Raw genomic sequence first — 27,523 nt, 5'->3', positions numbered from 1 at the left:
GCCCATCTATGGTCCATCAGGAAGAACTTAGAAAAACAAATTTGTAAGTAATAACTTAGAGAAGCACCACCTCCTTTTAAAAACTGCAATTGCGTTTGAGTGTAACAAATGTTCCTTCTTTGTACAATACAGCTATTTAAAAAATAACCAGTAATCAGACAAACCTATGAGCTTTCTTTGGCATATAATTAAGGCTCCCTGTTTTAGTTTTTTACAGATTTTTACAGATAAATACAGACAGAAAACAATCTGTTGACGATCTGTAGTTATTTTTAAACACAGAAAAGTACAGAAAATTGTCCCTTCAAGAGAGACTCTTCATGCTGTCCATTATGAATTCCAGGCAAACCTCTGAACAGATAGATAGCATGGGGAGTTGAAAAACAGGATGAAGGTTCCTTACATACAGGTATATGTTAACATATATTTGTATATAATGCTAATACTTATCTGTGGGTGTAGTGTTTTGTTATATGTGGTCTCTTAATTTGCTACAATGGGACAGGCATCAAAGTTTGAGTGCATGTGTATCAGTCAGATAAATACGGAAATCTACAGTTTTCCAAATCCATAAATTCTCAAAAAACTAAATAAATCTGGATAAATACCAAATGAATGGCCAAAAAATAAATGTGGACAAATACAGACAGAACTGTTAAAAAAATAAAAAACATAAAACTGTGAGCCCTACAAATAATTTTGCGCATCATCACAGTAAAAGTTGGCCAGTGATATGAAACTGTGCGAAAAGTAGGTGCCAGCAAAAAGGTTATATAGTTAGTATTCAAAAGCAGTACTGCATCTTGTGACGTTCACCCATACTAATAGGGGCTTTCCTCTGAGGTACAGTTTATTATACAATGTTTTTTTTAACATAGTGACTTGCTTATTGAAACAAAATAGACTTGAATTACATATTGCCATTTAATTTTATTAAGTTAAAACGCATGCTTCATCCCATAGGAATTCAGGATACTATATAAGACAATATTAAAGATATGCAAAAATAAAAATAGTCCTTGGAAACGAGCAGAATTGTTCTAAGTTTTCAGATTCAGAATTTTCTTTATTTCTCCTTTGACAGCATTTTTATTGCAAGCTTTTTCTTCATAGATTTATTGTTTGGAGATTGCAAGCTGTTGGACCTTGTACACAGGTGTCGTAAACTCTAAAAAAGAAAAAAAAAAAAAAAAAAAAAACAATAAGAATAGATTAATACCTTGCTTCTATCAGGCTAACCTGCCTTCACGAAGCAGCAAATGTATTTACAGTGAGCATGATAAGATGTTATGGACATAAGAGTTCCAAAGTTAACAGTATATGCACATCGCTTAGGGATTGCTACTGTCATAGGTGCAAAAAAGAGCACATGCACAATTAAGTCATTTATAGGATTGTAGGTAACAAAAGAAAATATCAATCTCTGATCTTGACAAGTGATGGGGCAGAATGGGGATGTTGCTACAAAAGGCTCATCTGGGAACATACTGTTTCCTTTTTGTTTTGTTTTTCAAGTGAGGAGGATCTCAGCTCTGCCCCAGGGTATGCCATATTTTTTACAAAAACAATGGATTAAACCCAGATCTGTGACTAGGGGTGAATGTTTGATTTGTTCAGCATTCCGTCTAGCATCTGTTCTTTTTGCTTTTGTCACCCGAAGTGGGAAGGGTATGCCCAGATGTGGGTCCCGTGCTCACTGTGCCACAGGATTCAAGCTAGCCTGGCTTATGAGGGGTGATACCCCGAAATTGGTCCCAGGATGCTTGTTTCTGGTCCGGGGAGGACCTGGCCTGGTAGTTTGGGCTGGACTGTTCCCATGGGCAGCAGGGTCAAGACTGATTTGCATATGGCTGGGTCCAAACTGGGCTGGTGTGGTGAGCAAAAAAAAAAGCACAAAAAAAACGATGGATTAAACCCAGATCTGTGACTGGGGGTGAATGTTTGATTTGTTCAGCATTCCGTCCATCATCTGTTCTTTTTGTTATAGTTTTACATGGTAACATCTTTAGACACTGTCTGTCTGGATTTTGAAATGTAGAGATCATAGCAGGAAAGAAGAGAGACAGGCTAAAGTAGAAATGTAGAAAAGTGAAACCCAAAAGAATGTTTTCCCACTACCAGTAACTGCAGTCAACAGATGTCACCTATGCAAATAGAGGATAAACAGTCATTGCCTCAAGATACGGCTTCTTCAAGATGGGCACTGAAGGAGCTTTGATATCAAACTTTGCTTGCATCGCCCCTTTCTAGAACAAAGTTAAGAAACCTCTCTGGCTACCAGTATGGTACGGCAAATACAAGCCTTCATACTGCACTATTACTCACTCTGCCAAGCAAAGTCTGAAATAAAGCTGGGAACACAGTGTGCCATCAGTGTAGTTTACACTAAGATTCTATGGTTTTGAGTCTTTTTCATGAGACCAGAAAAGACTTGCTCCTTTGGAAATGAGTGGTTGGAAGAATGGAGAGGGAGAGAATACAAAACAGCAATGATGGAATGCTTTTCCAATGTGATTTGCTAGGAGGACAACATATGTCAAAAGGTTTTTAGACTCACAACAAAGATATCATTACCATTTTTACGCAAACAGTAAATACCTTTGACTTGAATGGTTGTTACTAGTTGATCCTTGTGCAATGCTCTTTTCAGGAGTAGGGCATTTGGTACTCAGGAGGGCCCATTAGATTTCTTCAGTCGGTGCTGCAGATCAGCCTGCATATAATATAGCATTATCATACATGTCAGTATATATACATTCTGTAAAAAAAAATAAAAGCAGAGGTTGTGGATGGTGTTTTGAAATCTATACGGAGTGTGTTTCTCAAACATAAACTATCAGTACTACAGGAATACTATATGAGTCTAAGGGAACAAATATGGTAAGAGAGTGGAAAATAAAGCAAGTCACCTTATGTACTATAAAAACAAAAAAACACTGCATAGTTTAGATAATGCTGCATTTCTTAGTGTCCTTGAATATGTCAAAAACAGTGCTCCCTACAAATGTTGAACGACCAAATAATGTTCATGTGTGTCTCATAACTGTGCTACTATGCAGTAAAGTTTTTAAAGTCATTACATTTGGTACACGCAAACATACTTTTGAGCTATGCGGGTGAGAGGTGGAAAAGAAAGTGTCAGAGAATTAGGCGCAGGGGGTTATGTGACCTGGTTTTAAATGATCAGTTTCACGTACCTTTTAAGTAGTCATTTTCACCCTGTAAAGGTCTTATTTTTTCTTGTATTACTTCATGTTTCTCATGCTCTCAGGACCAATCCAGTTTACTGCAGGTCTGGCCGCAGACTCCAATCTTCTTCTTTCCTGCCTTGATGCTCCTCTAGTGCTTTATGGATTACTGGAGTCGGCTGTGTCTTAGCGCGCAGTATTTCTGTACAATCAACCCTCATGTGCTATCCCACTCATGCTGCCAAATGCCCCACCTAGTCTCTGTTTGTGCTAACTCTCCTTATCAGCTCCGGGTCAGAGTAGTGCATCAAGTCCAAGATTCTGCTTTCCATTCTACATGTGTAGCCCTGTTCAGCATATTACAAGTAGTTAAATGCAAACAAAACAAGCATTTTCAATGCAATGGGTCTCGCGTTTCCTCCAGTTAGAGCTATTAGCATAGTTAATTCCTAACTAGACTTTTCTTGCCACATGAATTGAAAATGAAAAGTAAAACAGTTGACATAAGCGAGCTGATTCAAAGCGCCATGGCTGCCATGAGTGCGAATGCGAAGGAGAGACACAAAAGGAAAAAGAAGTTAGCTTGCAGTCAAACATACCGCAATCGTGCAATTATCTGTGTAACAGGGTCAGTGTCCAAGGCGGTAACAAAACTGCCACAAGGAGGGACAAACATAAAGCATTTACCAATGATAAGAAAGGATTTTTGAAAGGCAAGCCCACAAACGAGTGATAGTGATGGGCATTCTGTGGGCGTGGTTAAAAGCCCACATAGATACCAACACGTTGGAAAAAGCAGCGCTTGCGAGCTGCTCTGCTCAACCTAAAAAAGTTCCTTTCAGGGATCGGACTGGGGCAGAAAATAGGCCCGGGCACCAAAGTAAAAGTGTCCATAATTAGTGAATCAAATATCTAAATAAAGAGGCCCATGTTTGCAAAAACAGCAGTTTTAACTTGTAAAAGACACTTTGAATAGAATATATGTTTTGTAAGGTATGGGACACTACATGCATTTCTGCTTGCGAGAGGCAATGTAACATTAGGGAAATCCACAGTAAACACTGGCCCACTAGGCCGTAAACGAACCAATAAATTGTAATACAAAATGGGCCACACACTGACCTATCAGGCAGTACTTAATTTGAGCGGGTGGTTGTCAGGGTTGGGGATTGGTACTGGTACTTTTTTTTGAGGGCCAGCACTTATGTTTTTTGCATCAGGCATTTAATGCGAGAAAAAGACACTAGGGATAGACTGAGGAAGGGAAATATTGAACAGTGTTACAATGGCAGAAAGCAGAAAGTTGCAAGCTTGAGTTGAAGGGGCGGGGAGTGGCTTTAAATGTATTAAAGAGATCTGAGATTGCTTTAGGATTACCCGGCCTCAGTATTTTGTGCTCGCACATCTACTTACAGTAGCCACGTGTTTCAGAGGAGAACTTTGGGCACAGCACGTTTTTATTTACAGATTGACCACTGCTGTCAGGCCAAACCCTAAGGTTGCCTGGAAAGCCCTATAGGTCAGTCCGACTCTGCCTTTGTCATTCATATGCGTGCCTAACCTCCTGTTTGCATTTGATTATTTTGCACAGATGTTTTGTCTAAAATGAGTTTAAAATTAAGAATACCATCAAATAAAGGTAGCGTGAGCACTGTCAATGGTAAAACAAAAACGTTAATATGATGTAATGTAATATTCCAGTGTTGCAGCTAGAGAGATTTCGGATGAGAGAGTGGCAAAGAGTAGAGAGGAGTGGCATAGAGCGGAGGGGTGTAGCGTGCCACAGAATGCCATATAGTGGAGTGGCATAGAGTGCCTCTGTGCGGTGTGGCATAGTGACATGTAGTCGAGTAGTATAGAATGGGGTGGAGTGGATTGGAGTAGCATAGAGTGGAGTGGCATAGATTGCAGCAGAGTGGAGTGGGACAGAGTGGCATAGAGAGGAGTGGCATAGGGTAGAATAGAGTGGCATACAGTGCTATAGAATAGCATTGTGTGGAGTTGTGTAGAGTGGGGTGGAGTAGAGTGACACACAGTAGAGAAGAGTAGAGTGTAGTGATGTAAAGTAGAGTGGCATTGAGTAAAGTGGCATAAAGTGAAGAAGAGTGGCACAGAGTATAGGGCCACAGAATGGTGTAGAATGTCAATGTGTGAAGTGGCGTAGAGTAGAGAGGCAGAGTCGAGTGGCATGGCGTAGAGAGGTGTAGAGTAGCGGAGGGTGGCATAGAAGGACATTGTGTGGAGTGACGCAGAGTGGCATTAAGAAGAGTTGAGTGGCGTAGAATAGAGTGCCACGGAGTGCTGTAGAGTGGCATTGAGTGGGGTGGCGTAGAGTAAAGTGGAGAGGGGTGGAGTAGAGTAGCATTGAGAGGTGTAGAGCGGAATGGTGAAGAGCAGAGTGGAGTGGCATAGAGAGTGGTAGAGTAGTGGTGTGAAATAATATTGGATAGATAAAAGGCTGAGTTCACCCCACAAGGTTTCAGACTGCCCCTAAAGTTGTGGCGCTTAACCCACTGAGTTATCGCTCATTGTACATGTTTAATTTCATATACTATTAGAAAGGGTGTGGTCAGAACTCAGTGGTTTAATGGGCCTGGTGCAAATAACCTCATGCAAAATGCAGTTAAGGGTTTTGATCCCAGAACGCATACCACAGACTTTTATTCACACAATATTGGTAGTCATTTATGTGACAATGCTTGTGGTGGTCGGTGCAGTAAAAAACTTAAAGAAAGTGAAAGGATACATTTCTGAAAATAATAGCTAGCTACAATTTTGGTAGAGGAATGTCTCTTGGTAGGTGTTGCTATTATTGCTATAGTTGCCACCTGACCAGTTTTGTACCGCACGCCCAGTATTAAAATCTTCCTGGTGGTATAAAAGTTAGAAAAATTCCCTAATTACAGTATTTTTCCCTTATAATTACACATTATCACGTAAGAAGAAAACAATATTAGATGTATTCTGCAACATCCTTAATGACCCCAAATCGACAGTTAAAGAAAACAAAAGTAGAAAGGCTGTGTTAAAAATGAATACAGGCATATAAAGTTCTACTTAAGAATGACAGCAACTGTTTAAAACATGAAGAGACGGCCGGTATTTTTTTCTGCGAAATGTGACAAACCTCTTAATTGCTATTGTTTGGATAAACATTGTGGTAGCAAGTTGTGCAACATAAGGAAAGAAACATACTGGAGCGGAAAAATACAATTATTTATAAATATTTCATATTTTTCGTTAGTTAAAAATAAGATTTGCAAACTAATTCTCTGCAGATCAAAACTCCTATGCCACAGAAATCACATAAAGTGGATTCACTCCAAAGGGTACATTTCAGACCCCAGTTAGCTCTGGGACAGAAATATAATGATTTTATTTGCCAGATGCCTTTTAAACGGTGATAACAATCTCCATAACGAAGAAAAAAATGCCCCTGTTACCTGCTGCCCGAAACCGATGTCTGCCTCCTGAGTAAATCTTCCCATACACCGTGAAACTCCTGAAGGTGGCAAAAATAAGAGAGCAAGGAATCGCCATGGCACTATGAGACCTCGATGAAAATACCTTCATGTTGCATTGTTCCCACAAGAGACCCGGCCGGTGCAGGCTGTGACGTAATTTCCGACGCCACAGGATGTGCGTAAGCCAGGTGTCAAAGCATTTGCGTTTCTCTAAATGAATTTAATCTTGAAGTGCCAGCCAACAAACATTTTGCTGGTGAAGTTTTGTTTTTTTCAGGTTTGTCTCTAAACTTTTCCTTAATGTTCTAAACTCAAATTGGTAAAGTATTGCAGTAGCATACACATTAGTTATAATCCTGAGCACACTCAGATTTCTCTCTCGCGTAACAGCCCACCATGAAAAGAAGTTAATTGTTTTAAGGCGTCGCCTGCAACGCTACCTTCCTTATTCATACAGCACAGCAGGCATTAAAGGGGTGTGAAACCCCTGGGGACACTGGAGAGTTACAAACAGGATCACGGAGCACCAGCATTCCTCTGAATCTAACAAGATTCTGAAAAGGAGAAAAGTTATTTATTGGAAACAAAACTTCACCGTGTTTTTGTCCATCAGTTTTCTGCAGCTGAATTTGAGTGCTGCGCTACGTTTGAAAAGGGGGCCTGACTAATATGTTTTTGTTTCCTTGTATAGGATTAATGCAAACAATTCCTGTCACAAAGCAATGCAGTTTTTCGCACCTTCTAGAACTGAAATGCAAATTAGCGCTGGCCCTTCGTGTATTTCTTATGTGCAGCATGGTTAAATACTGCTGCATATGCATGTGTTGAATAACACAGCATATTCTTTATATTTTTGATGTATTTGATTGTAGTATATGCACCATACTTTGCCTCACCCTGCTGCTTAATTTAGTCTACCCTGCTGCATTATTGCATACTACATTTTAACTTGATTGCAGTGGTTCTGTCTTCAATGCTTCATTTGCAACATTAATATTAATTACATGTCAGTTTCATGCTTGAATCTTTCTTTTATCAATTGTGTTTATTAAAGATGTTTAAAGGTATTTAAAAATGCCAATGATTAACAGTGATTTACCCAAAACACAGTAGTGACATACTCAGGATGCTTATTTGTATATAATTCAAGATACATGTATTATTTAAAATGGTGTACATTGTGCAGTAATCGGCAGGGAACTCTGACATCGCAAATAGCATAATGGGTAAAACTTTCCTAACAAAAAATAAACCAAAATTGTAGATATGCTCTACAAATAATCAACAAATCTTCCCCAGACCGTCATAAAGCCTGTCCTCTTGTTGAATGCAAGTAGAGTTTGGGAACGAATCAGTACTCATTTTCAAATCATCGTCAAAACATCATGAACAAACTCATCTTGTGAAGTAATCGAAAACTAGTTTTCAAGTCATCCTGAAATCATCAGGAACAGTCACATCTTGTGAAGTCATCAACAACTAATTTTCAAGTCATCCTCAAATTGTCGGGGCAAGTTTCCAAACCTAGCTGATGACTTCAAGAGCTTGATGATGTAGGATGACAAGAAAATGACTTCTAAAGTAGTTAGATGATCATCTAATGATTCTGGGATGGCTTCTAAAGTAATCCTGTTTGACCTGGGTTCTGAGTTAAGTGCAATCTTAAGTATTTACAATCATGTTTTTTCTTTGGAGAAATTAGTCAACTCCATTAATCACTGTATTTTACCAACTTTTAGGAGTAGGGGCTGTACTTCTATAATATACTTTATTTTTGTGTCAGCTTCACTGTTTCTGTTTATCACTAATTTTAATATAGAGCATAGTCCATTTAGTGAACATAATCCTCTTTCTTTAGTGATTGGTGGGATAAGGCTTTGTTCCAGGATCTCCGCAGAGATACAGGGAGCGTTTTCTCCAACAGATGAGGGTAGGTGGCTAAGATGGACTCAGGTGGAGTCCACACAGCTAAAAAAATCTATTTTCTCAGGGTGTAGGCATGAGATCTTTACATGCCTGAATCTAGGTTACTCAAGTGGGCTAATTTTATTGACATATACTGGCATCTCCCATAAGGTGTTGGCATTACATAAGGTTCATGCAATGAGCACCAGGTCACATGAATCCAAATGGCTTGTCCCCAAATGCTCCAAGGCTCTGCAAAGGTTGAAGGAAGCGTTAAAGCAGGTGCCCAGAGCACCCAGAGATAAGGATTGTCTTGTTGCCTTTCGCAGGGCATATTCATTGGAGCTCACAAACAATAAAGCTATTTTAAGAGCGAGAGCATGGAATGATTTAGCCCAAGCTTGTACCACTAAAGATAGTTCCTTGTTCTGGCCTGTAATAAGTCGGTCTTGTCTCACTAGTGATAATAACCCTGCTTTACACCACCACATTACAGAGCATCAATGGATAGCACATTTTTAAGGGATTTATAACTGTGTGCCCAGTGGATTTATTGAGGATCTGCGTGTATCTTCAGGGGATGAGCCAACCTTGTCTTTACATGAGAGAAAGTTAGCCAGGGTATTTTGGCGTTATCCCAAAATAAGGCCCCGGGGCCTGATAGGATACTCCATGACTTGTTTTTTGGAGGACATCGAGATTTGGGGTCCAGTCTTTACAACTGTCCTAAATGCTGCAGTGAGGGAGTGTCCTCCATCTAGTGGTCCACTGCTGTAATTGTCTATGTATTTGAGAAGGAGACAAAGATAATCCCCAATGTTATTGGCCAATATCCCTGATTGACGCAGTTGTGAAAGTCCTGGGAAGGGTGTTATTAGATAGGCTGATGTTGTGGGCAGATCAGAATAACATCATCTCCGAGGTACAATAAGGTTTGAAGGCAAACAGACCGGCTACTGACCAACGCTTGAATCTATATTTGATTATAAACAAGTGTACTGTTGCCCGGTCGGAGTCAATCCACCTAGCTTTCATAGATTTAGTGCCCGCTTTTGACAGGGTCAATCGTGGGAGGTTGTGGTAATTGTTTCTTGCGATAGGGGTGGACCCCATAATGTGCTTCTTTTAAGAAATCTGCATGCCCACACCTCAGCATCTGTGCAGTATTCACTGGGCTCGGCTTATACCCAACCCTTTAGAACTAGTTGAGGGGTTCTCCAGGTGTGTAGTTTTACCCCCTTCCTGTTTACTCTCTATGTTAATGGGTTGGAGCAAGCCCTTCTTTCTGTGGGGGCCAATTGGCCAAAGGTAGGGACAAGACCACTTCCGCTACTACTGTACGCCGATGATGCGGTCGTTAAGGCTGGGACCGCAGTAGGTTTACCGTTGTTACTTGATACGTTTGCAGCTTTTATGGCTAGCCTGGACGTTGCAGTTAAGTTCACCAAGTCTTATGTGATGGTAGTGGGCCCACGGACTACTACAACAAAACATTTAAGGTGGGTAATCATACCCTGGCTAAAGTCCCAGGCCTTTTTTTTTATCTTGGGGTCTTGCTTGATTCCAACAGAACCTGGACGCCCCTGACCAATAACAAGAAAGTGGAGCTTGCAAGGCCAATGCTGCTGTTACTAGTTTTGCTCAGAAGCTGGGGTCCATGCAACCCAGAATCCTAACCAAGGTTTATCAAGCCAAGTGTGTCTCTAAGACCTTATATTGCAGCGAGGTATGGGGATATACGAAAGCTGATAATATTTAAACCATTGAAAATATAATCCTAAGGCACTTGTTGCACGTTCCCCGGCATCCTGTGTGCATGATGAGTTAGTAGTATAGTAAATAGGAGATTTGATTGCTCTTAGGCTACTGGTATACTGGATGAAGGTCTGGACTAGGGAGGAATCCCAGTTGAATAGGCTGCTTTCCTGATGACCATGCTGTGAAGATCCCATGGATTACATATATAAAATATGCTTTTGATAGCCTGGGTAGGGCGAACTTATTTTATAGCCCCCAGTCCTCAGAATCGAAGTGTGTGATGGCCATTTTTTGGAACGCAAGTCACTACATAGAGAGCAGTCTGAACTGATGAAACCCATGGTACTAGGGTATATGTTGCTAAAATAGTTCAGACCATGGAACCTTATTTATTGTAAAGAGTGATAGGGATAGATTCTTATAGAACAGATTTAGATTTAAATGGTGTATTATCTTCTGGCTTCTTCTAGTGGTTGGAGTCTGTCTGGCTCACTGGGCCCCTGCGGCTGCAAAAATGTGTCAATGCAGGACACTCTACATTTTATAATCTTTTGCAGCTAATTTAGATTACCTAGGGGAATGTTTACTATGCCTTTGCTGGAATCCCTACATTTTCTGCAAGTTCGACATGCTCGTATATTCCTTCAGCTGCTATCTAATAAACACATTTTTAAAGTCTCCTGTTTTTCAAGAGCTACAATGAGATTGATATACTCTAGGCTTGGTTATTCTGTTGTTGCTATTGGATGATTTTATTTAAGTGATTTTTGGGGTTGCTATATTTATGGGTTTTACATGTTGATTTTATAATTTCTCTGTAACGTATTTTATTTTGTGTGTATGCTGTTTTTATGTAGTTCATGTTTGTATTCTGATGCTTTGTTCTTTTATGGTTATGATTCTAAGCAAGTTAAGTTTTTATTACGACTACTATTTATATTGCTTCAAAAGAAATTTAGGATTTTCAGTTAAATTGTGTTTAAAGTAAAGTTCTATGCACTTGTGTAGCATTTCATTCTCCAAATGTATTTTACTATTGGAATGTTAAACATCTTTTACAAGGTAAAATATGCTGCTTAATGTACTTCGTATGTGAATACCACATCGCTACAGCTAATTACAGATGTGCTTATCTATGCAGGGAACCTGCCACTGTTGACGTATGTCAAGAAAGATGCAGAGTGCCTCAACAGAAACTAAGGTGTCTACTCCAGCACTGAGCATATGGCACTTCATACATTCAGCTCTATCTTTTTTTCAGTTTGTTTTGCTTCATTTCAAACCCCCTTACTTATTTTTAAAGTATTCTTCGATGACATATTGGGCCTGAGATTCTTTGCTGTAGTCCTTGACAGTCACACATCTGTAGCCTTCTCGGTCAATTTTGCAAAGGCCAGCCCATTCACCCAGTTTCTTGTTGTTATTAACTTTAATCAAATTGATATAGTGTTCAGCACACAGTGCATCATCCAACTTGACCTACATGGAGTTGGAATCAAGTACACAACGATAAGCCTGACATTTGTCTAAGGACTTGGCAGCTTCAAGAATGCCACAGGCTAATCGATTATGTACGAGTGTGATCCTCAGCACACCCTGCAGAGCAGTGCTGATGTCCATTACAGCTCCAGCAGCAATGCCTTCCTGGACCATCTTTAGACGGCTGTCTGGTTGGTTTCACCAGTCGAATTTCATTGGCGGCAGGAAAAGAGCACGCATTCAGCTCCCTTACACAACTTTTGCAGAGAGGCACACCAACTTTAACTGACACATCTTTTATCTGTTGTTTCAAGTGAAATCATACATATGGCAGCTGTACAGCTATATTGAATAAAAAAAATAGGGGCTTGGTTGTGAGATGTATCATTCCCTTTCTCAATCACATGTTCACATGCTGATTTGTAGGCTGGAACTATAGCAGGATGGTCAGAACCCTGTCCAGAGAATAGTAGGGCAAGCAGGAACGACTGGACCCAACTGTGTGCGTAAGGCCATTTAATCCTGATGTCCTGGGGCCCATCTTCCTATAGATCCTGAGCAACTTAGCTAAGTACCCTGTCACTACGTGATTCAGTGTTAATGCGGGTCGAGCAGTCCAAGGCTCTTAGGAGAGGTTGTTGGTGGTGGGGGTTGAACACGGACTCACAACTCAAAACACATTCCACAGCAGCCATACATCATGGTAGCGATTAATAATGGTCCAGTCAAAAACTTACTTTTATGAAAGAAGGAGTATTTATGTATGAACACAACATAGAATATAGTATTCACAAACAATACACACAGTCCCCTCATGTCAGGGCTCTAGTGTTTTAACAGACTCTTTCATGATTACCACTACAATTTCTCTAGCTGTAGTTGCTATTCTCCATTCATTATATATGACATTCAGATCAAGCCCCACTAGTAGTCTGAGTCTTAGGGGTCCCACTCTGACTCTTTATTATAGTGAAGGGCTTTATATGTCCCCGGGTATATGAGGCCCATAAATCAGTCTTACTCACACCAGCAGGATCCAAATGATCACAGTCCCGAGTGCACCACCTTTGAAGGCGCTGAAGCTGCAGAAGCTGTCTCCAATAAGTTCCTCACATGAGACCCGGGAGGGGAAGCACTTGAGTGTCCTCAAGTTCTTCATACACAGTCCTAAGAAGGCATGGGAGGTCCTCAATATTCCTCCAGTGCTGGTTGGGTTCCTGGGATCCTCCTCACAGGTGAGGGAGTGGGTGTGATGTCAATTTTGCTGGTCCGCAGTCAGGGCTTGGATCTGCTCAGGTCACCACAGCCGCTTCTTCATCACGATAATGACCTTAACTGGACCAGTCTCCTTTCCTTGTCGTCTCCCATGTCATACGATGTCACCGTCCTCACTATGTACGTGGCCTCAAGTCTGATCAACACAGCAGCAATCTTCATGGCAGCCCCACCTGACATAATGGGTTACCAACGTCACTCCGCATATGGGTTATGCCCCTATCATCATGGCAGCATCCTACCTGGTGGCCCCACCTAACATACGGGGTCACTGACTTCCAGCCTACACAAGGATGATGACCCGATCTGTGTAGTGAATTTCACAGCTCACTTCATGGCAGCCTGCTACACAAGGGGGACGGTTTTATGGTGCACACTGGCAGTGATCCCATCGATTCAGCAGCTGTCTCTTCACATCTCGCTACAGGGATCCACTCGCTAGGATCTCCCACTGTACTTCACTCACCCAAAAGCTCTCCTCTTCCTTCTGGAGCACACTGGTCTTAGCAAGGAGGCAGGCACTAGTGCATCCGATTGCAGGGGCAGGTGGTCTTGGATTCCTTGGGTGATGTTCCATCACCCAGCATGGAGACTGGGAGGCATTGGTCTCCAGTCCTGGTCACATACAGAAGTCTTACAGAGCTTCTGCTCCTTGCACAACCAGACTGGCTGCCTGACAGTTGATAGTTTTGCAGGCTTCAGTCTCCCCTTCTTGTAATCCGTTTCCAGATACCTAATGTGATCTGCAGGTAACAAAGTCTGAGTCTTTGAGCCTGATTATGAGGAAACTCGTTAAATTTCGACCTCTTCGTAAATCACTATTTATGCCTGGGTCTGAATTTAAGTTATAAGGTATTTAACGCATCCGATGCCTATCGGATGCATTAAATACCTCAAGCTTCGTTAAATTTTGGCAGGTCAAACATGCTGAAATTTAACAGGGGAAATGTGTACGATATTTACCATATCTTGGATTTTGATGTGTTAAATGCCAGAATCTGCATGCTATTCCCCATATACTCACGACAGGTGTTATTTATCGCACCTGATAAATTACAAACCCCTTGGTACCGTTATTCATATGGGGTGATAATGCCTCAACTCGTAATCAGTCATTTTGTAATTTATATTGTGGGCCTGCTTTCTTTTGAAGTGCCCTCTCATCTGCTCTGCCCTTCCTCCAGAAAGCAGTCTGTCACTGCAGGAGCAACTCCAAATTTGATAGTCCCACAATACAGACAGTGGGGGTGACAACAGGTTCACACTTGGATGTCAGCCACAGTGATATGTGTTTCAAAACGTTACTCTAGAGCTTCAGTCCCAGTCTTTATGATTCTCCCCCTGCCCCATCTCCTTCTAGAGATGTGTCCAAGCCCCTTCCCAGTGACCTTTCTCTGAATCAAAGTGCACCCTTTGAAGTGTACCAAAGAGCCTGACTCTCCCTTCCTCTATGGTGTTTCTCACAGCTCACAGGAATGCATAAATCCACAATCTGTCTGGGGTGGGGGGTCCTCTACCTTCCCATGTTCCTCCAGTCAGCCCTGGGTGTCTCAAAATGGAACACAGAATTTTCCATGCATTGTACCATTCACAGGTGCTCATGCACCCAGCACATGTATAAAACACAAAAACTGCACAGCACTATACACCAATCTGATGTAGGCCAAGGGTGATTTAAGCACAGAGCAACAGAACTGTGAATAAACAGCACTCCAATTCATAGTTGAAAAGAACTGTTCGCTCCTACTGATTACAGCACAGAATGATGCTACTACCACACTTGTGCTGCTTAACTCCAAAGGCAGTAGCATTTCACCGCTTTGAAGACCTTCTGGCCCTAATGGACTTGGCCCTTGACCCCATGATTTTCTTGGTTCTGGTCTTTATGTTCATGGTCCTCTTGGCAGTGAACCTTCTTCAGGTTCTAGTTCTATTTTGTTCCTCTTGGCCCTGGTCTTGTTCCTGTCTGTCCTTGGTCTAGACTTGTTCCTGCTCCTCTTGCCTCTCCTAATCATTTTTCTACCAAGTCACCCTGTGCCTTTTCTCATGATCCAGCTCCCTCTGTACCTGGTCTTTCTTGTCCTCTTCATCTTGGTCTTTCAGGTGCTGGTTCCTTGACCATTATCCTTCTGGTACTGGTCTACTTAGTCTTCCCACTTTTGGCACCCCTTCTCCCCTTCTTGTCTAAAAAGACAGCAATCTGTGAAACAGGCCTATGTCATGGTGCACACGCATGTTTTCCCACAACATCAAAAATCAGCATCAGGGCTCCAGGCATCATTACACCTTGGGCACTCAGGGGAGGGGTACATGTCCATCACCATGTGAGGAACTTTTCCATCCCAACAACCATAGTTAAATAAGCAGTACTGAAAATTGAAAATGTTTACTCAGGGGTCCCATACATTAATTAAGTGCAACAGAAAGGGTGGGTGGAGTGGGCATTCTCATAAGGATCTGTGTTACGAGAATAAGTGACAATTAGAGCCAGCCTATACACTATTTCTGATCAGCTGTCAATGCACCAAGGGACATTGTGATAGTAACATTGTTCTAGTTTGTTAATTGGTCACTGCATTCTAAGATAAATGGAGAGGCAAAGCATTGCTTTAGGAGTGCTCAACAGAGAGGTGCCCCAAAGGGTTAGTGGCCTAAAAAAGTAACTGAGAATCAAAGAGTAATATCGCGTATTTCTAACAAATGTTGTTTATGTCTGTCCTATCTCCACAGTTGCCTCGTGTCTCCAACTGGTCTACCTACTCATATTTCTCCTGGTCCACCTGACCGCCTCCTGATATGTCAGATCATCCTAATCATCCTCCAACTAGACCACCTCCCCTTGCTAGTCTGTCTCATTTCCTCCTCATCACCCTCCTAGCCCTTCTCCTCCTTATAGTCCTGTCCTTTGCCTGTTCCTCAGTCCCCCGGTCCTCCCCTCTTTCAGGTTTCATGCTACTACTTCTACTCGACCCCAATACCCTTGTCCTCCTCATATTCATGAATCTTCTCTGGACCCTGGTCTTAATCCTCCTTCTGCTCCAGGTTCTCCTTTTCATCATTGTGGTGTGCCTCCAGCTCCTTTACCTCCTTCTGCTTGCCCACCTCTTGATCCTTCCTCAACTTCATGATCCTACTCTTGCTTCTGTACTGGTCTTTCTGGTCCTGCTGCTCCTTCTGGTCCTGATGCTACTGCTCCTCGTCCTCTTGGTGTTCTTGGTTCTGGTCCTTCTGATCATGATCCTCTTGGTAGTAAACCTCCTTCAGTTTCTGTTTCTATTTTGTTCTTCTTTGCCCTGGTCTTGTTCCTGTCTGTCCTAGTTCTAGTCATGGTCCTGCTCCTCTTGCTTCTCTTCTCCTCCTAATCCTTTTGCTGACAGTACTCCTAGTGTCACGCCTCATGATCTGCCCCCCTCTGTCCCTTGTCTTCTATTTCTTCCTGATCTTGGACCTTACGGCTGTGGTTGCTTGGCCATTATCCTTCTGGTGGTGGGCTTCTTGGTCTTCCTAGTTCCCGTCTTCGGTACTTTTTCCCTCCTGGAACAATCTTCTAGAGTCTTCTGACCCTTGTTGTCTTGCTCTTGGTCCTGTGCACCCCTGGTCCTCTTCACCCTGATCCTCCTGGTTCTGCTGTGATCTGGGTCCTCCTGCTTGCCCTCCTCCTACCCTCTCTCTTTTCTGGCCAGCCAAGTACTGGCCCCAAGCTTGTTAACCTGTTTTTTTTTCTAATGCAGTTTCTACATTTATGCAACGGTGGGGAGGGTTGTAGGGTGGAAGAACAAAAGTCTTTTAGAGACCTATCTAAATACCCATTTTTTCCTTGGTTGGCGCTGATCACCTACTTATAGTAAACACTGGTGCTATGGCACATATTTTAGATATTGATGTGTATCCACTAGGTTTCAGGGTGCAATAGTGGTAATTTAGTTGTGAGATAGTTAATTCACTACCCGGAGAGAGCAGCTGCATCTAGGCAAAAAGAGTTATTTTTGTTCCAACACGATGGAATGCCCCAGATACTCCAACTTCCTGTTCCTGTCCAGCAGGTTCCTCCCAGTGCCTTGTCCATCTTCTGGTCACTTTTCACTTGGATAAGCATCACTCTCTTTATCTCTTGGATATATACCTTTGAATTTAAGAACTTTGATTTTGTGATATCACACAAGTACGGTCAAAAACTATTGTATAAGTGTGTTGTTTGTTTGATTTTGCATTCACCAGTATTTCTTTGTACTTTTGTTTGAATTGTACATTTCGTACTGGTGGGTTGCCTGGAGTTTAAGTAGGGACCTAGGTATTTTTTACATTACATTGATTTTTCATCTTCTGTAAATGAAAATTGTTGCACAACTGAGTACCTTTTACCAATGTTTGTTACATTTGCAATATTCATTTATTTTACTGTGAGGGCTAGACTTCTAGCCATCTAGCCAGTAGGTCCAGTACCAGTCATCAGTGCATGAACCAAATGTTTCATTTAGGCCATGGATGGCAATGGATTAAAATAAAAATGTTGGCTATTTTTTGCATTTCATTTTATTTTCTGCAAAAATTTAAGTGTATATCTGGGGTAATATTTTATGCATAGGAGGATGTGTGTTACTGTAAAAATGTTATAGCCATGTTAATGTTTGTGTTTTGCATTGATGAATTAATGTCAGCGTTTTCTTCAGTGTTACCACCATGACTTATTTTTCTGGCCAGTGTGTGGGCATGTGTGTGTGTTTGTCATCGGCCACCATTGTCTTTGTTCTCCATGCCATGTGGCCAGGGGCCATTTTGTGTAGTCTGTTGTAAAGCCCTGAATGTGTTCTTTTTTCCCCGTGCCTCCTTGCTCACTGTTTTTGTTTGACCATGTGGCAGGCAGCCATATTGTGCATCCAGCCACTGTGTCTTTGTATAGGCTTGCATCTGTTATTTGTTTTCCATGCCACCTTGTTTGCTATTATTTGACCATGTGGCTGGCAACCATTTTGTGCATCCAGCCAGTGTGCTTTTGCCATAGGCTTGCATGTGTTCTTTGTTGTCCATGTCTCCTTGCTCTCTGTTGTTGTTTGACCATGTGGCTGGTGGCTGTTTTGTGCATCCAGCCTCTATGTTTTGCCTTAAAATTGCATGCTTTCCTTGTTTCCTGAGCCTCCATGCTCTCTGTTGTTGGTTGACCATGTGGCTGGCAGCCCTTTTGTGCATGTAGCCTGTGTGCTCTTACCGTTGGCTTGCATGTGGTTATTTTTTCTGTGCCTCCTTGCTCTCTTGTAGTTTGTTCATGTGGCTGGTGGACATTTTGTGCATTCAGCCAGTCTGTTTTTGACATAGGCTTGCATGTGTTCTTTGTTGCCCATGCCTCCTTGCTTGCTGTTGTTTGAGCATATGGTTGGCAGCCATTTTATGCATCCAGCCAGTGTGTTTTTGCCATAGGCTTGAATGTGTTCTCTGTTGCCCATGCCTCCTTGCTCGCTGTTGTTGTATGAACATGTGGCTGGCGACCATTTTGTGCATCCAGCCAGTGTACCTTTGCCATAGGCTTGCATAGATAGTTGTGATACCAGTTTGATTGAGGATCATTGTAATATATGTATATTAAGAATATTATTTTGATGAACCGTGCTTATTATTGCATGCTTTTTTTTTGTTGTATTTTTCATTTTCCACCTTCTTGCATCACAATAGGGTTCATTCTTCTCATCCTCCCACAAACATCGACAATTACTGATCTTTTTTTATTTAATTTTTTATTTTAATCTTTTTATTTTAATTTTGTTATTTTCATTTTTAGTAAAATTTTTATTTTATGTATCAATTTTAATCTTTTTTATTTTTTACATTTTAATTTTATTCTAATTTTTAAAACTTTTTGGTTAGATTTTTTCATTTGTTTTAAATTGAATTGTATTTTTTTTTATTTTTTATATTTGCATTTTGCCTTGATCCATCTGTCCATCTGTCCATCCACCAACCCACCATAGGGGCACCGCCGCGCTACAGCATTCAGTTTATTTAGGTATGATTCCATTTCCTCCTGGAGACCCTAGCTGCGGTGCACTGCAGACACATCAGAATCATTAATTTTTATAATGATTATACAATGTCCTCCTAGACCACCTTGCCTGCCATAGGTTTTTTAAGGGTTATTCCATTTACCCATGCACCTCTCTGACTACCATAGGTGTACCCCTTTAGAACAGATGGAGATAAAACAAAGAGCTATGGGCCTCATTATGACCCTGGCGGTAGAGAACCGCCAGGGCCAACGGGGGCGGGAGCACCGCCGACAGGCCGGCAGTGCTCCCTTGGGCATTCTGACCGCGGCGCTTTGGCCGCGGTCAGAAAGGGAAAACCGGCGGTCTCCCGCCGGTTTTCCACTGCCCCTAAGAATCCTCCAAGGCGGCGCAGCTCGCTGCGCCGCCGAGGGGATTCTGACAATCCTTACCGCCATCCTGTTCCTGGCGGCTCGCCCGCCAGGAACAGGATGGCGGTAAGGATTGTCGTGGGGCCCCTGGGGGCCCCTGCAGTGCCCATGCCAATGGCATGGGCACTGCAGGGGCCCCCGTAAGAGGGCCCCGCTAGTATTTCACTGTCTGCGTAGCAGACAGTGAAATACGCGACGGGTGCAGTAGCACCCGTCGCACCTTCCCACTCCGCCGGCTCGATTACGAGCCGGCATCCTCGTGGGAAGGGAGTTTTTCCCTGGGCTGGCGGGCGGTCTTTTGGAGACCGCCCGCCAGCCCAGGGAAAAACTCATAATACCCTCCGCGGTCTTCTGACCGCGGAGCGTTATTATGGAGGGCGGCATCCTGGCGGGTGGCCTCCGCCGCCCGCCAGGGTCGTAATGAGGCCCTATATCTTTATGTTGTGTTGCCGGATTTGAAACAACATTTTATACTATGGTGGTGTGGTTTGACTTTACAATGTTTGAATAAATTGTTATTTCTTATGTAAGTAACCAACCACACTGATAGTAATATTGCCTTTGGCTGTGCTATTTGAACCAGTCATGCAATTCCTTCCGCTTCTGCAGCTTAGTGCCACTGCCAACTGAGAGCTTTAAGATGGCCCCAAAGAAAGTTGCTCCCAAGAAGGTTGTCAGTGAGAAGAAGAAGCTTTTAACCAGTGGTGTGCCACCCACATCCTTTTTTGGGAGACGTGTGTCTGCTGTTCGGAGGAGGAACCTGGGAGCAGCACTCCCGTATCAACAGCACCACCTTAACCTAAGTCTAAGACCATGTCTGTCACTGAGTCAGCCACTGTAATCATGGCGACTCCGACGAGCAGTGGCATTCAATTGGATTTGTCCCTTTCAGAAAGTAGTACCCAATCATTTAAGGAAACACAGCAAAGTGGACAGCAGCCAGCAGTACTGGATATTCCTGGAGTTGGAGCAGAACATGAGTTTGCGCTTCCTGCTGAACAAGAACTTCCTCTTTTAGAATCATTGGCTCCCAGATCTCCAGCAAAGAAAAGGTAGGGTGCCACTCTACCATCTTCTCCAAGCACCACTTCTGATGATGATAAGAACATGGAGTGGACCCCAGCAGAGTCCAGGAGATGCAAGGAGAGGCAAGAGAAAAGAAAAGTTCCTGAAAGCCTTAGAATCATGGAAGAGGATGATGAAGAGGATGACAACAGCGAGCCAGTCATTGTGGAGACTGGCACAGAGGAGTCTGACATTACTATTTAACCTGCTCCAAGGGATGTGGCACAGGTAGCACCGCCAGCTTCCATATTTGTAAAGCTCCCACTGGGAGCTGCACCAGCCCTACCCCCGTAGAAGTATATACTGCAGAGAGGCAACCAACAACATACCCACCTACCTCCAGTTCTTCTTCAGCCATTGACAGTGGCCCACTAAGAAAGTACTCCTCTGCAGTTTGGGTCATTTTTTATGCTTAGCAAACGGGAGGAGAACATTGCAATATGCTCAATGTGCCATGTGGGTGTTCATCAAGGTAAGACTGGTTCACATTATGGTAGTATAGGCCAAACGACACACATGAAAAGCCATTCTGCAATCCGGTGGGAGGAGCACCTTAAAAAAATTGCTGAACATGTTTGTGGTGGTGAAGGTGAGGAGAGCCAGGAAATATCAGCTATAAGTCCAATCATGGTGGGAGGTGATGAAGAAGAGGATGACATCCTCACGCAAAACTGCGCCATTCCCAGCAGTGCACCCGAATCACATGCCTTAGCAACCTCTAAATGGCACAAGAAGTCTGAGTCAAATGGAGACACCAGGGAATACAGTGACTGCCCCATGACACTTATTGAGTCTACCACCACCTACTTCTCAAAGGTCACCTGGCTCAGTGGCCCCAGAGAAGAAGAAAATCCAGGCTTCTATTACAGGGATGTTTATGCTGGAGGGGCCCTTCAACGGCAACCACCCAACGGCCCGTTTGTACAATGGGAAGCTGGCAAAAATGTTAGTGCTGGACCTCCTCCCTTTTACTTTTGTGAAAGAGTGGGATTCTTAGAAATTGTGGCAGCCATTTGCATGACATGGAAGGTTCCAAGTCAGACCTATTTTGCCAGAGTTGCTGTTCCATCGCTGCTTCACAATCTGTTGCAATTGGTTGGGCAAGCTTTGCTGCAAAGTTTTGTCCACACTATCCACCTGACGACAGACATGTGGAACAGTTATCAGACGACTGATTACACGTTCATAACTACACACTGGATGTCTTTTGTGGGGGTAAAGCAAAAGCTGTCTACAGGTCTTGGCCCTGAAGATATTTTTAAGAGCATTCAGTGGCATGCAACAGTAGCCCTGTTTGCTATGGAATAATTACATACAGCTGCAAATGTCTTGGGCGAATTTAACATCAAGGTGTCTGAACAGCTGTAACCTAGAGGTCTTCTAACTGGATTTGTTGCTACGGACCATGCCAGTAACATAGTCAAGGCCATGATATACTTTGGCTATTTCAGGATCCTGTGTTTGGAGCCCTGCATCAACCTGGTTGTGCAAGACTATCTCAAAAAAGACATAGCAACATACGGACCACCTGCAGACGAATCTGCACTCGTTTTAGCCATTCTTTTAAAGCCCGGAAGCAGTTGTTGAGTGTTCAGCATGCTAATAGAGTGGCAGTTAAAGCGATAAAGGAGGTGCCAACACGTTGGAACTCAACATATATGTTGCAATATCTGTTTGAGCAGAACAGATTGATCAATGACTATGTCATTCAAAGGAGAGGGTATGCAATTGGGAAAGCTGTGATCATGTATGAGGACAAATGGGGCCTAGTCAAATGCCTGACACAGGTTTGAGGTTTTCATGCAGGAAGTTAGCAAGGAGGACAATATGATGGGCCAAGCTATCCCGTTGTTGCATCTACTACATGACCAGCTAAAGAAGGTGCCTGAAAAGCTTGCACTCGGAGATGTGAACTAAAACCCAGAAGCCCATGCCTTGGCTTGTAATGCAAGGCTGCAAAATGACATAATCTTGTTTAAAGAGTACATCTGTGCCCCCTACTTGATCCATGCTACAAAAAACTCTGCCCACTTGCATTCTTTTTTCTGAAGGGAAAGTTTCAAAATACATGAGGTTAATTGTTGAGCAAGCCGGACACCAGGAGGAAGGACAGCTGGAACGTAGAGTCCCACTCCACAGTTCTGGGGTGCCGCCTTCAACTTCTAGAGATGGCAGTCTTGTCTCATCACAACAGCCAACACCAGCAACAAGAACACCAGCAACAACAGCGACATAAGAAATGGACCCAACCTCGGTATTGGCTTGGTTGCAAGTGGCAGGTCTTAAGTCCAGTACAGAGGCAAAGGCAAAAGAGGTAGAGGAAGTGGCAGCACCAATGACAATTCAGAGGATGTTCTAGGAGTATCTGGATGACCCAAAAGAGGTGCATGTGGATAAAAACCCAATGGTGTATTAGTATGGGAAAATCTGCCAAAAGCCAGAACTCAGCAGGCTGGCAGTAATGTATCTGGCTTTTCCTGTAGCCATGGTATCTGCGGAGCTTGTGTTCAGTGCAGCTGTTACAGGTGTTATAGTGAGAAGAACCAGTCTCTTGCCTGAAAACGTGGAGAGATTTCCATGATCAGAATGAACCAGCATTTCATACCACCTAGCTACACTGTTTCCGAAACACCACAGGAGGAGGAGGAGGAAGATGTCAGAATCAAGTGTGTTAGCTGACCAACTTCTGGGTGAATCACTTGAGTCTGAGAACAAATTCTACTTCCTGGACTGAGGAGTAAGCAATTCCACCATAGAATTATTTCTCGTTGAATGTCTTTGTTTGCAAAAAAAAAAGTAGCTAGTGGAGCATTACGTTTGTGTTTCCGATTTATGCTGTCCCACCATTGTTTAGTCACATATATGGCCAGATTGGAGTTGAGCTAATGTGTAGTGAAGAAGCCTCCACATTCCCTTGAGGACATTGTAGACAGTACCTGCCTTCCTCACATGCCATTGCCTATCCTTTTTTTGCATCATCTAGCAGGTCTGCCGCAGAAGATCTTTAATGAAAAGACTGCCAGTGCTGAATTCCAATGTGCTGCTAGCATCAAAGAGGAGATACAATTTTATATCTACCACTGTGCTTTAATTGGTAACTACTAACTATTGCACCTATGAGTGATGATATATTGAGTGATTGTGAGTGATGATTAATGATGTATGTGGTGGCAGACAGTGAGGGAGGATGTTCAACAAATTTGTAAGCTTGATTTCGATGATTTACAATGTTTGGGAGTGGATGAGTGATCATTTTTCCTGAAGGTGATTGGCCTTTCAAACTTAGCGAAATCTATCTGCAAGGTCCACTCATTTCTTCTGGTTCCTCAGAGACAAGACCAGTCACTTTAGTTAACAAACCCAAATCTAAACAAAATACTTCAATTATTTTTGTCTAGTTGCTCTTCAACAGCAGTGCACTACACATGTCTGTCTCGCTCGGGTGGGAGTGGACAGAGTTACTCGGAATCAGGAGGAGGAGGGTGGAAGGATTCATAGCAGGACTACATCAACAGCTACAAGAAGAAAGTAATCCACTTCCAAGAGAAACCATGATGCTGATGAAGGCTCCGAGTCCTAGTACTCACTCAGCTCTGTGGACTGGAGAGAGGTGCATTGATTTGGGAAATGCTGCTGAGTGTGTGTTTGCTGCATTGCTGGCTCAAACTTGAAACTTCTCTTTATATTCTTGCTCCGCCTCCAAGTCTGAGTCTTCTTGGTATACTCCTGGCATCTCATGAAGCTTACCTTGCTTCTTTCTGTCCTTCTCCTTTACTCTATAATACAGTTTCTGTTTTCCAGTATGCAGGCCTTCTCCTAGTCTCTCCTGCATAAACAGAACTTGTTGCAAACTCAGCACTTCAGCTTACGTACCGGACATGTTCAGCCAGGCACTCAAGAATTACAGATATTCAGAGAAGAATGCAGATGCACCACCCAGTTTAGCAATACAGTAGCATTTTTCTTTTAACAATCATAATGTTTAGAACTGAGTGGGTTAACTTCACTGCTGTATTTTTCAAACCTAGAGGACAGAACATTTAGAGATATAGGGGCATATTTATACTCTGTTTGCGCCGGAATTGTGTCGTTTTTTTTTTACACAAATCCGACGCAAAGCAAATCCATATTTATACTTTGGCGTTAGACCCGTCTAGCGCCAAAGATCTTGGAGTTTGCGTCATTTTTTAGCGTGGACACCTACCTTGCGTTAATGATATGGAAGGTAGGCGTTCCCTTCTAAAAAATGACTCCAAGGCATGTGCGCCTTATTTAAACTCCCGTGCAAAAATGACGCACGGGAGTGGGTGGGTCAGAAAAAATGACATCCAGCCGCTTTTGCGTCATTTTTTAACGCCTGGTCAGGGCAGGCATTAAAGGACCTGTGGGCTCGGAAGGAGCCCAGAGGTGCCCCCCCATACCCACAGGGACACCCCCTGCCACCCTTGCCCACCCCAGGAGGACGCCCAAGGATGGAGGGACCCATCCCAGGGAACTTAAGGTAAGTTCAGGTAAGTATATATATATATTTTTTTTGTGGCATAGGGGGGCCTGATTTGTGCCCCCCTACATGCCACTATGCCCAATGACCATGCCCAGGGGACATATGCCATTGGGCAAGGGGGCATGACTCCTGTCTGTGCTAAGACAGGAGTCATTTCAATGGGGGTTGGGAGTCAAAAAAAATGGTGCAAATCGGGTTGAGGCCAATATTTTGCCTCAGACCTGACTTGCCCCATTTTTTGACGCCCAAGCTGCATTTTCCCCTACGCCGGCGCTGCCTGGTGTGGGTCATTTTTTTTGACGCACACCAGTCCGCAGCGCCGGCTTACGTCATTCCATAAATAAGGCGCCCGCATGGCGCTTTGGAATGGCGTTAGCCGGCGTTAACTTTTTTGACGCACAACTGCGTTGGCGCAGTTGTGCGTCAAAAGTATAAATATGGCCCATACTGTCTTGGGTCTTTCTGGGGCTGTTTAGCGCCCAGATGAATATTGTCTTTGTTTCTTTGTTGTAGTGTTTGTCTTTGTCACACCTTTTCCCATCCATTTATAGAACCCCTAACCCTATTCCCCTGGGTGGTGTGATTTGTTTATTGAGGTGTGACTTAATTTTACACCATAAATAGATCACACAGTTGCTGGGGCAGAAGTGGTTAAAATGACACCAACTCACTGCATGATCTTCTATTACCTGAACAATAGCCTAAACCAGCCTTTTCCCCACCCACGCATTATTCTGCAACATTAGCATTCAGGCCTTATGTTATGTCTTGTGTCAATACTTAACCTTGTCCACACCACTCCAGGCTCTGAACACACTTCTCCTTACTCGAGGATTTCATTTCCTAAGTTTAGTTTTCATTAAACACTAGCTCCCCATTGCTCAGAAAAAGTTGATATTGCGAGTTTTGTATTATCATATCAAGTCTTATTTGTTGTCTGTAATCATTCATACTGTCATAATGGTAATGGTAATCTGGTATCAGTTTGTCTAAAGTTATGATGTAACCCACTAACTGTTTTCTTTCAATGTAGTTGATAGTGATGGATTTCCCTTTGATTAATCCTACAGCTGGAGTTTGCATAAATTGGAGGGCATGGTTGTGATGCCTTTCCTATTAGCATGCTAGGATGCTACTACTCCTACCACCACCATAGATGCCACCTTGTGAAAACCCTGCAGTAAAAGACTGAGGTAGCAGCTGTCGCTTCATCTATTCAGGTAAGAGAACTATTGATTGAAGTGAACTAATTTAGTTAGTAGTTAACTTCTACTGAAGATGTTGTTTATGTGTATCTAGGTTTTTGTTGGCAAAATGGGCAATGGTAATCACCCTCTAGTGGTCAATATAGTTACAGAGGGCAGGAAAGCAAGGGTATAACTAACTGATATACACTTTTTTAAGCAGACAGCAGTGCAAACTAAAACAGCAAAATAAATCCTTAAGGCATAAATGAAGTAAAATAAATTATTCCCCATTTATTATTTACAGTTATAAAACCAACTTTTTCACCTCACCCACAACAGGCTCATTCCTCTCCCCAAACAAAGCACCCTGTCCCCATCCAAAGCCCAATGAGACTAAGTTCAAAGTCTAAGGAAATTCTAAATAAAATGTCCGAAGAGAAACAAACTAAGTTCCCAACTCCCTTTCCCACCCTCTCCACCCACAAGTTTGCCTCCCTCCAGAACAAACAATTAAAAAAGGGTTTAAAAGATGCCGTTCTCCATGTGGGTCCAGAAATCATTGAGGGTTGCCTCTATCTGTCCCACCCAGCGGTCCAGATGAACAAAGTGTTGAGCGCGGTACTGGAATATGCGGCCCAAGTGTGAGGGGGCAGCAGTGGTGGGACACAGAAGGGGTACTGACAGCTGGTGTTGGCACTGATTTGTTGTTGCCGCTGGGAGGCTGGAGGCGCTGGCAGCTGCTTGGAGGAGCTCAGTCCTACTGGCATGTTGGCAGTTACCTGAAGCTTGTCCTCTTCCTCCTGAAGATCCACCAGCTGCTGGTATTATGTGCATATGGCCTCCAGCCTCTGCCTGTTCAAAGGGGCTGCTATCTCCTGGCATTCAGGAGGATGTCCACCAGGAATAACTATAGCAAGAAAGAGAAAGGAAAATGAAAATGTTTAAAAAGTGCTCTGTGCAAACAAATGTTTAAAAAGTAGAGAGGCACAGTAGCAGAACATTGTTGCTGCGCTAGGTCCATTGTAATTGGATGTAGCTGATTACAAGTCATAGGATAATTTGTGTACCCACACATGCCTCACTGTAGTTGACAGATGTTGAAAGGGTAAAATTAGAACTGGCATGAATCTGGTATGGAAGCCATGAAATATAAATCACTTGTACATAAATGTGGTGCATGCCAAAAAGGGACTTTCAATTTTTGGAGTAGCTTTGACAGAACTATGGAAAGAGTAAAGGATTGGTACTAGGAGGTGACAGAGTGGGCACTGAGAGGGTAGAGAAACACACCT

At 42.9% G+C, this 27,523-nt stretch overlaps 1 long non-coding RNA gene and 1 pseudogene across 1 annotated transcript; both read right to left on the bottom strand.

Moving 5' to 3' along the window:
- Positions 1–910: 910 nt before the first annotated feature.
- On the bottom strand, positions 911–6,782 carry LOC138300370 (uncharacterized). Its single transcript, XR_011204920.1, has 2 exons — positions 2,599–6,782; positions 911–1,168 (listed from the first exon to the last, which is right to left on the bottom strand). It is a non-coding gene; the product is annotated as an uncharacterized lncRNA (long non-coding RNA).
- Positions 6,783–11,602: 4,820 nt separating this feature from the next.
- Positions 11,603–11,968, bottom strand: LOC138302058 (small ribosomal subunit protein eS12-like; annotated as a pseudogene).
- Between the last annotated feature and the right edge of the window lie 15,555 nt (positions 11,969–27,523).

Source organism: Pleurodeles waltl, chromosome 6 (genome assembly GCF_031143425.1).
Source record: "Pleurodeles waltl isolate 20211129_DDA chromosome 6, aPleWal1.hap1.20221129, whole genome shotgun sequence".
In the NCBI taxonomy this organism is placed as follows: Eukaryota; Metazoa; Chordata; class Amphibia; order Caudata; family Salamandridae; genus Pleurodeles; species Pleurodeles waltl.
This window is presented reverse-complemented; position numbering and strand designations above follow the sequence as displayed.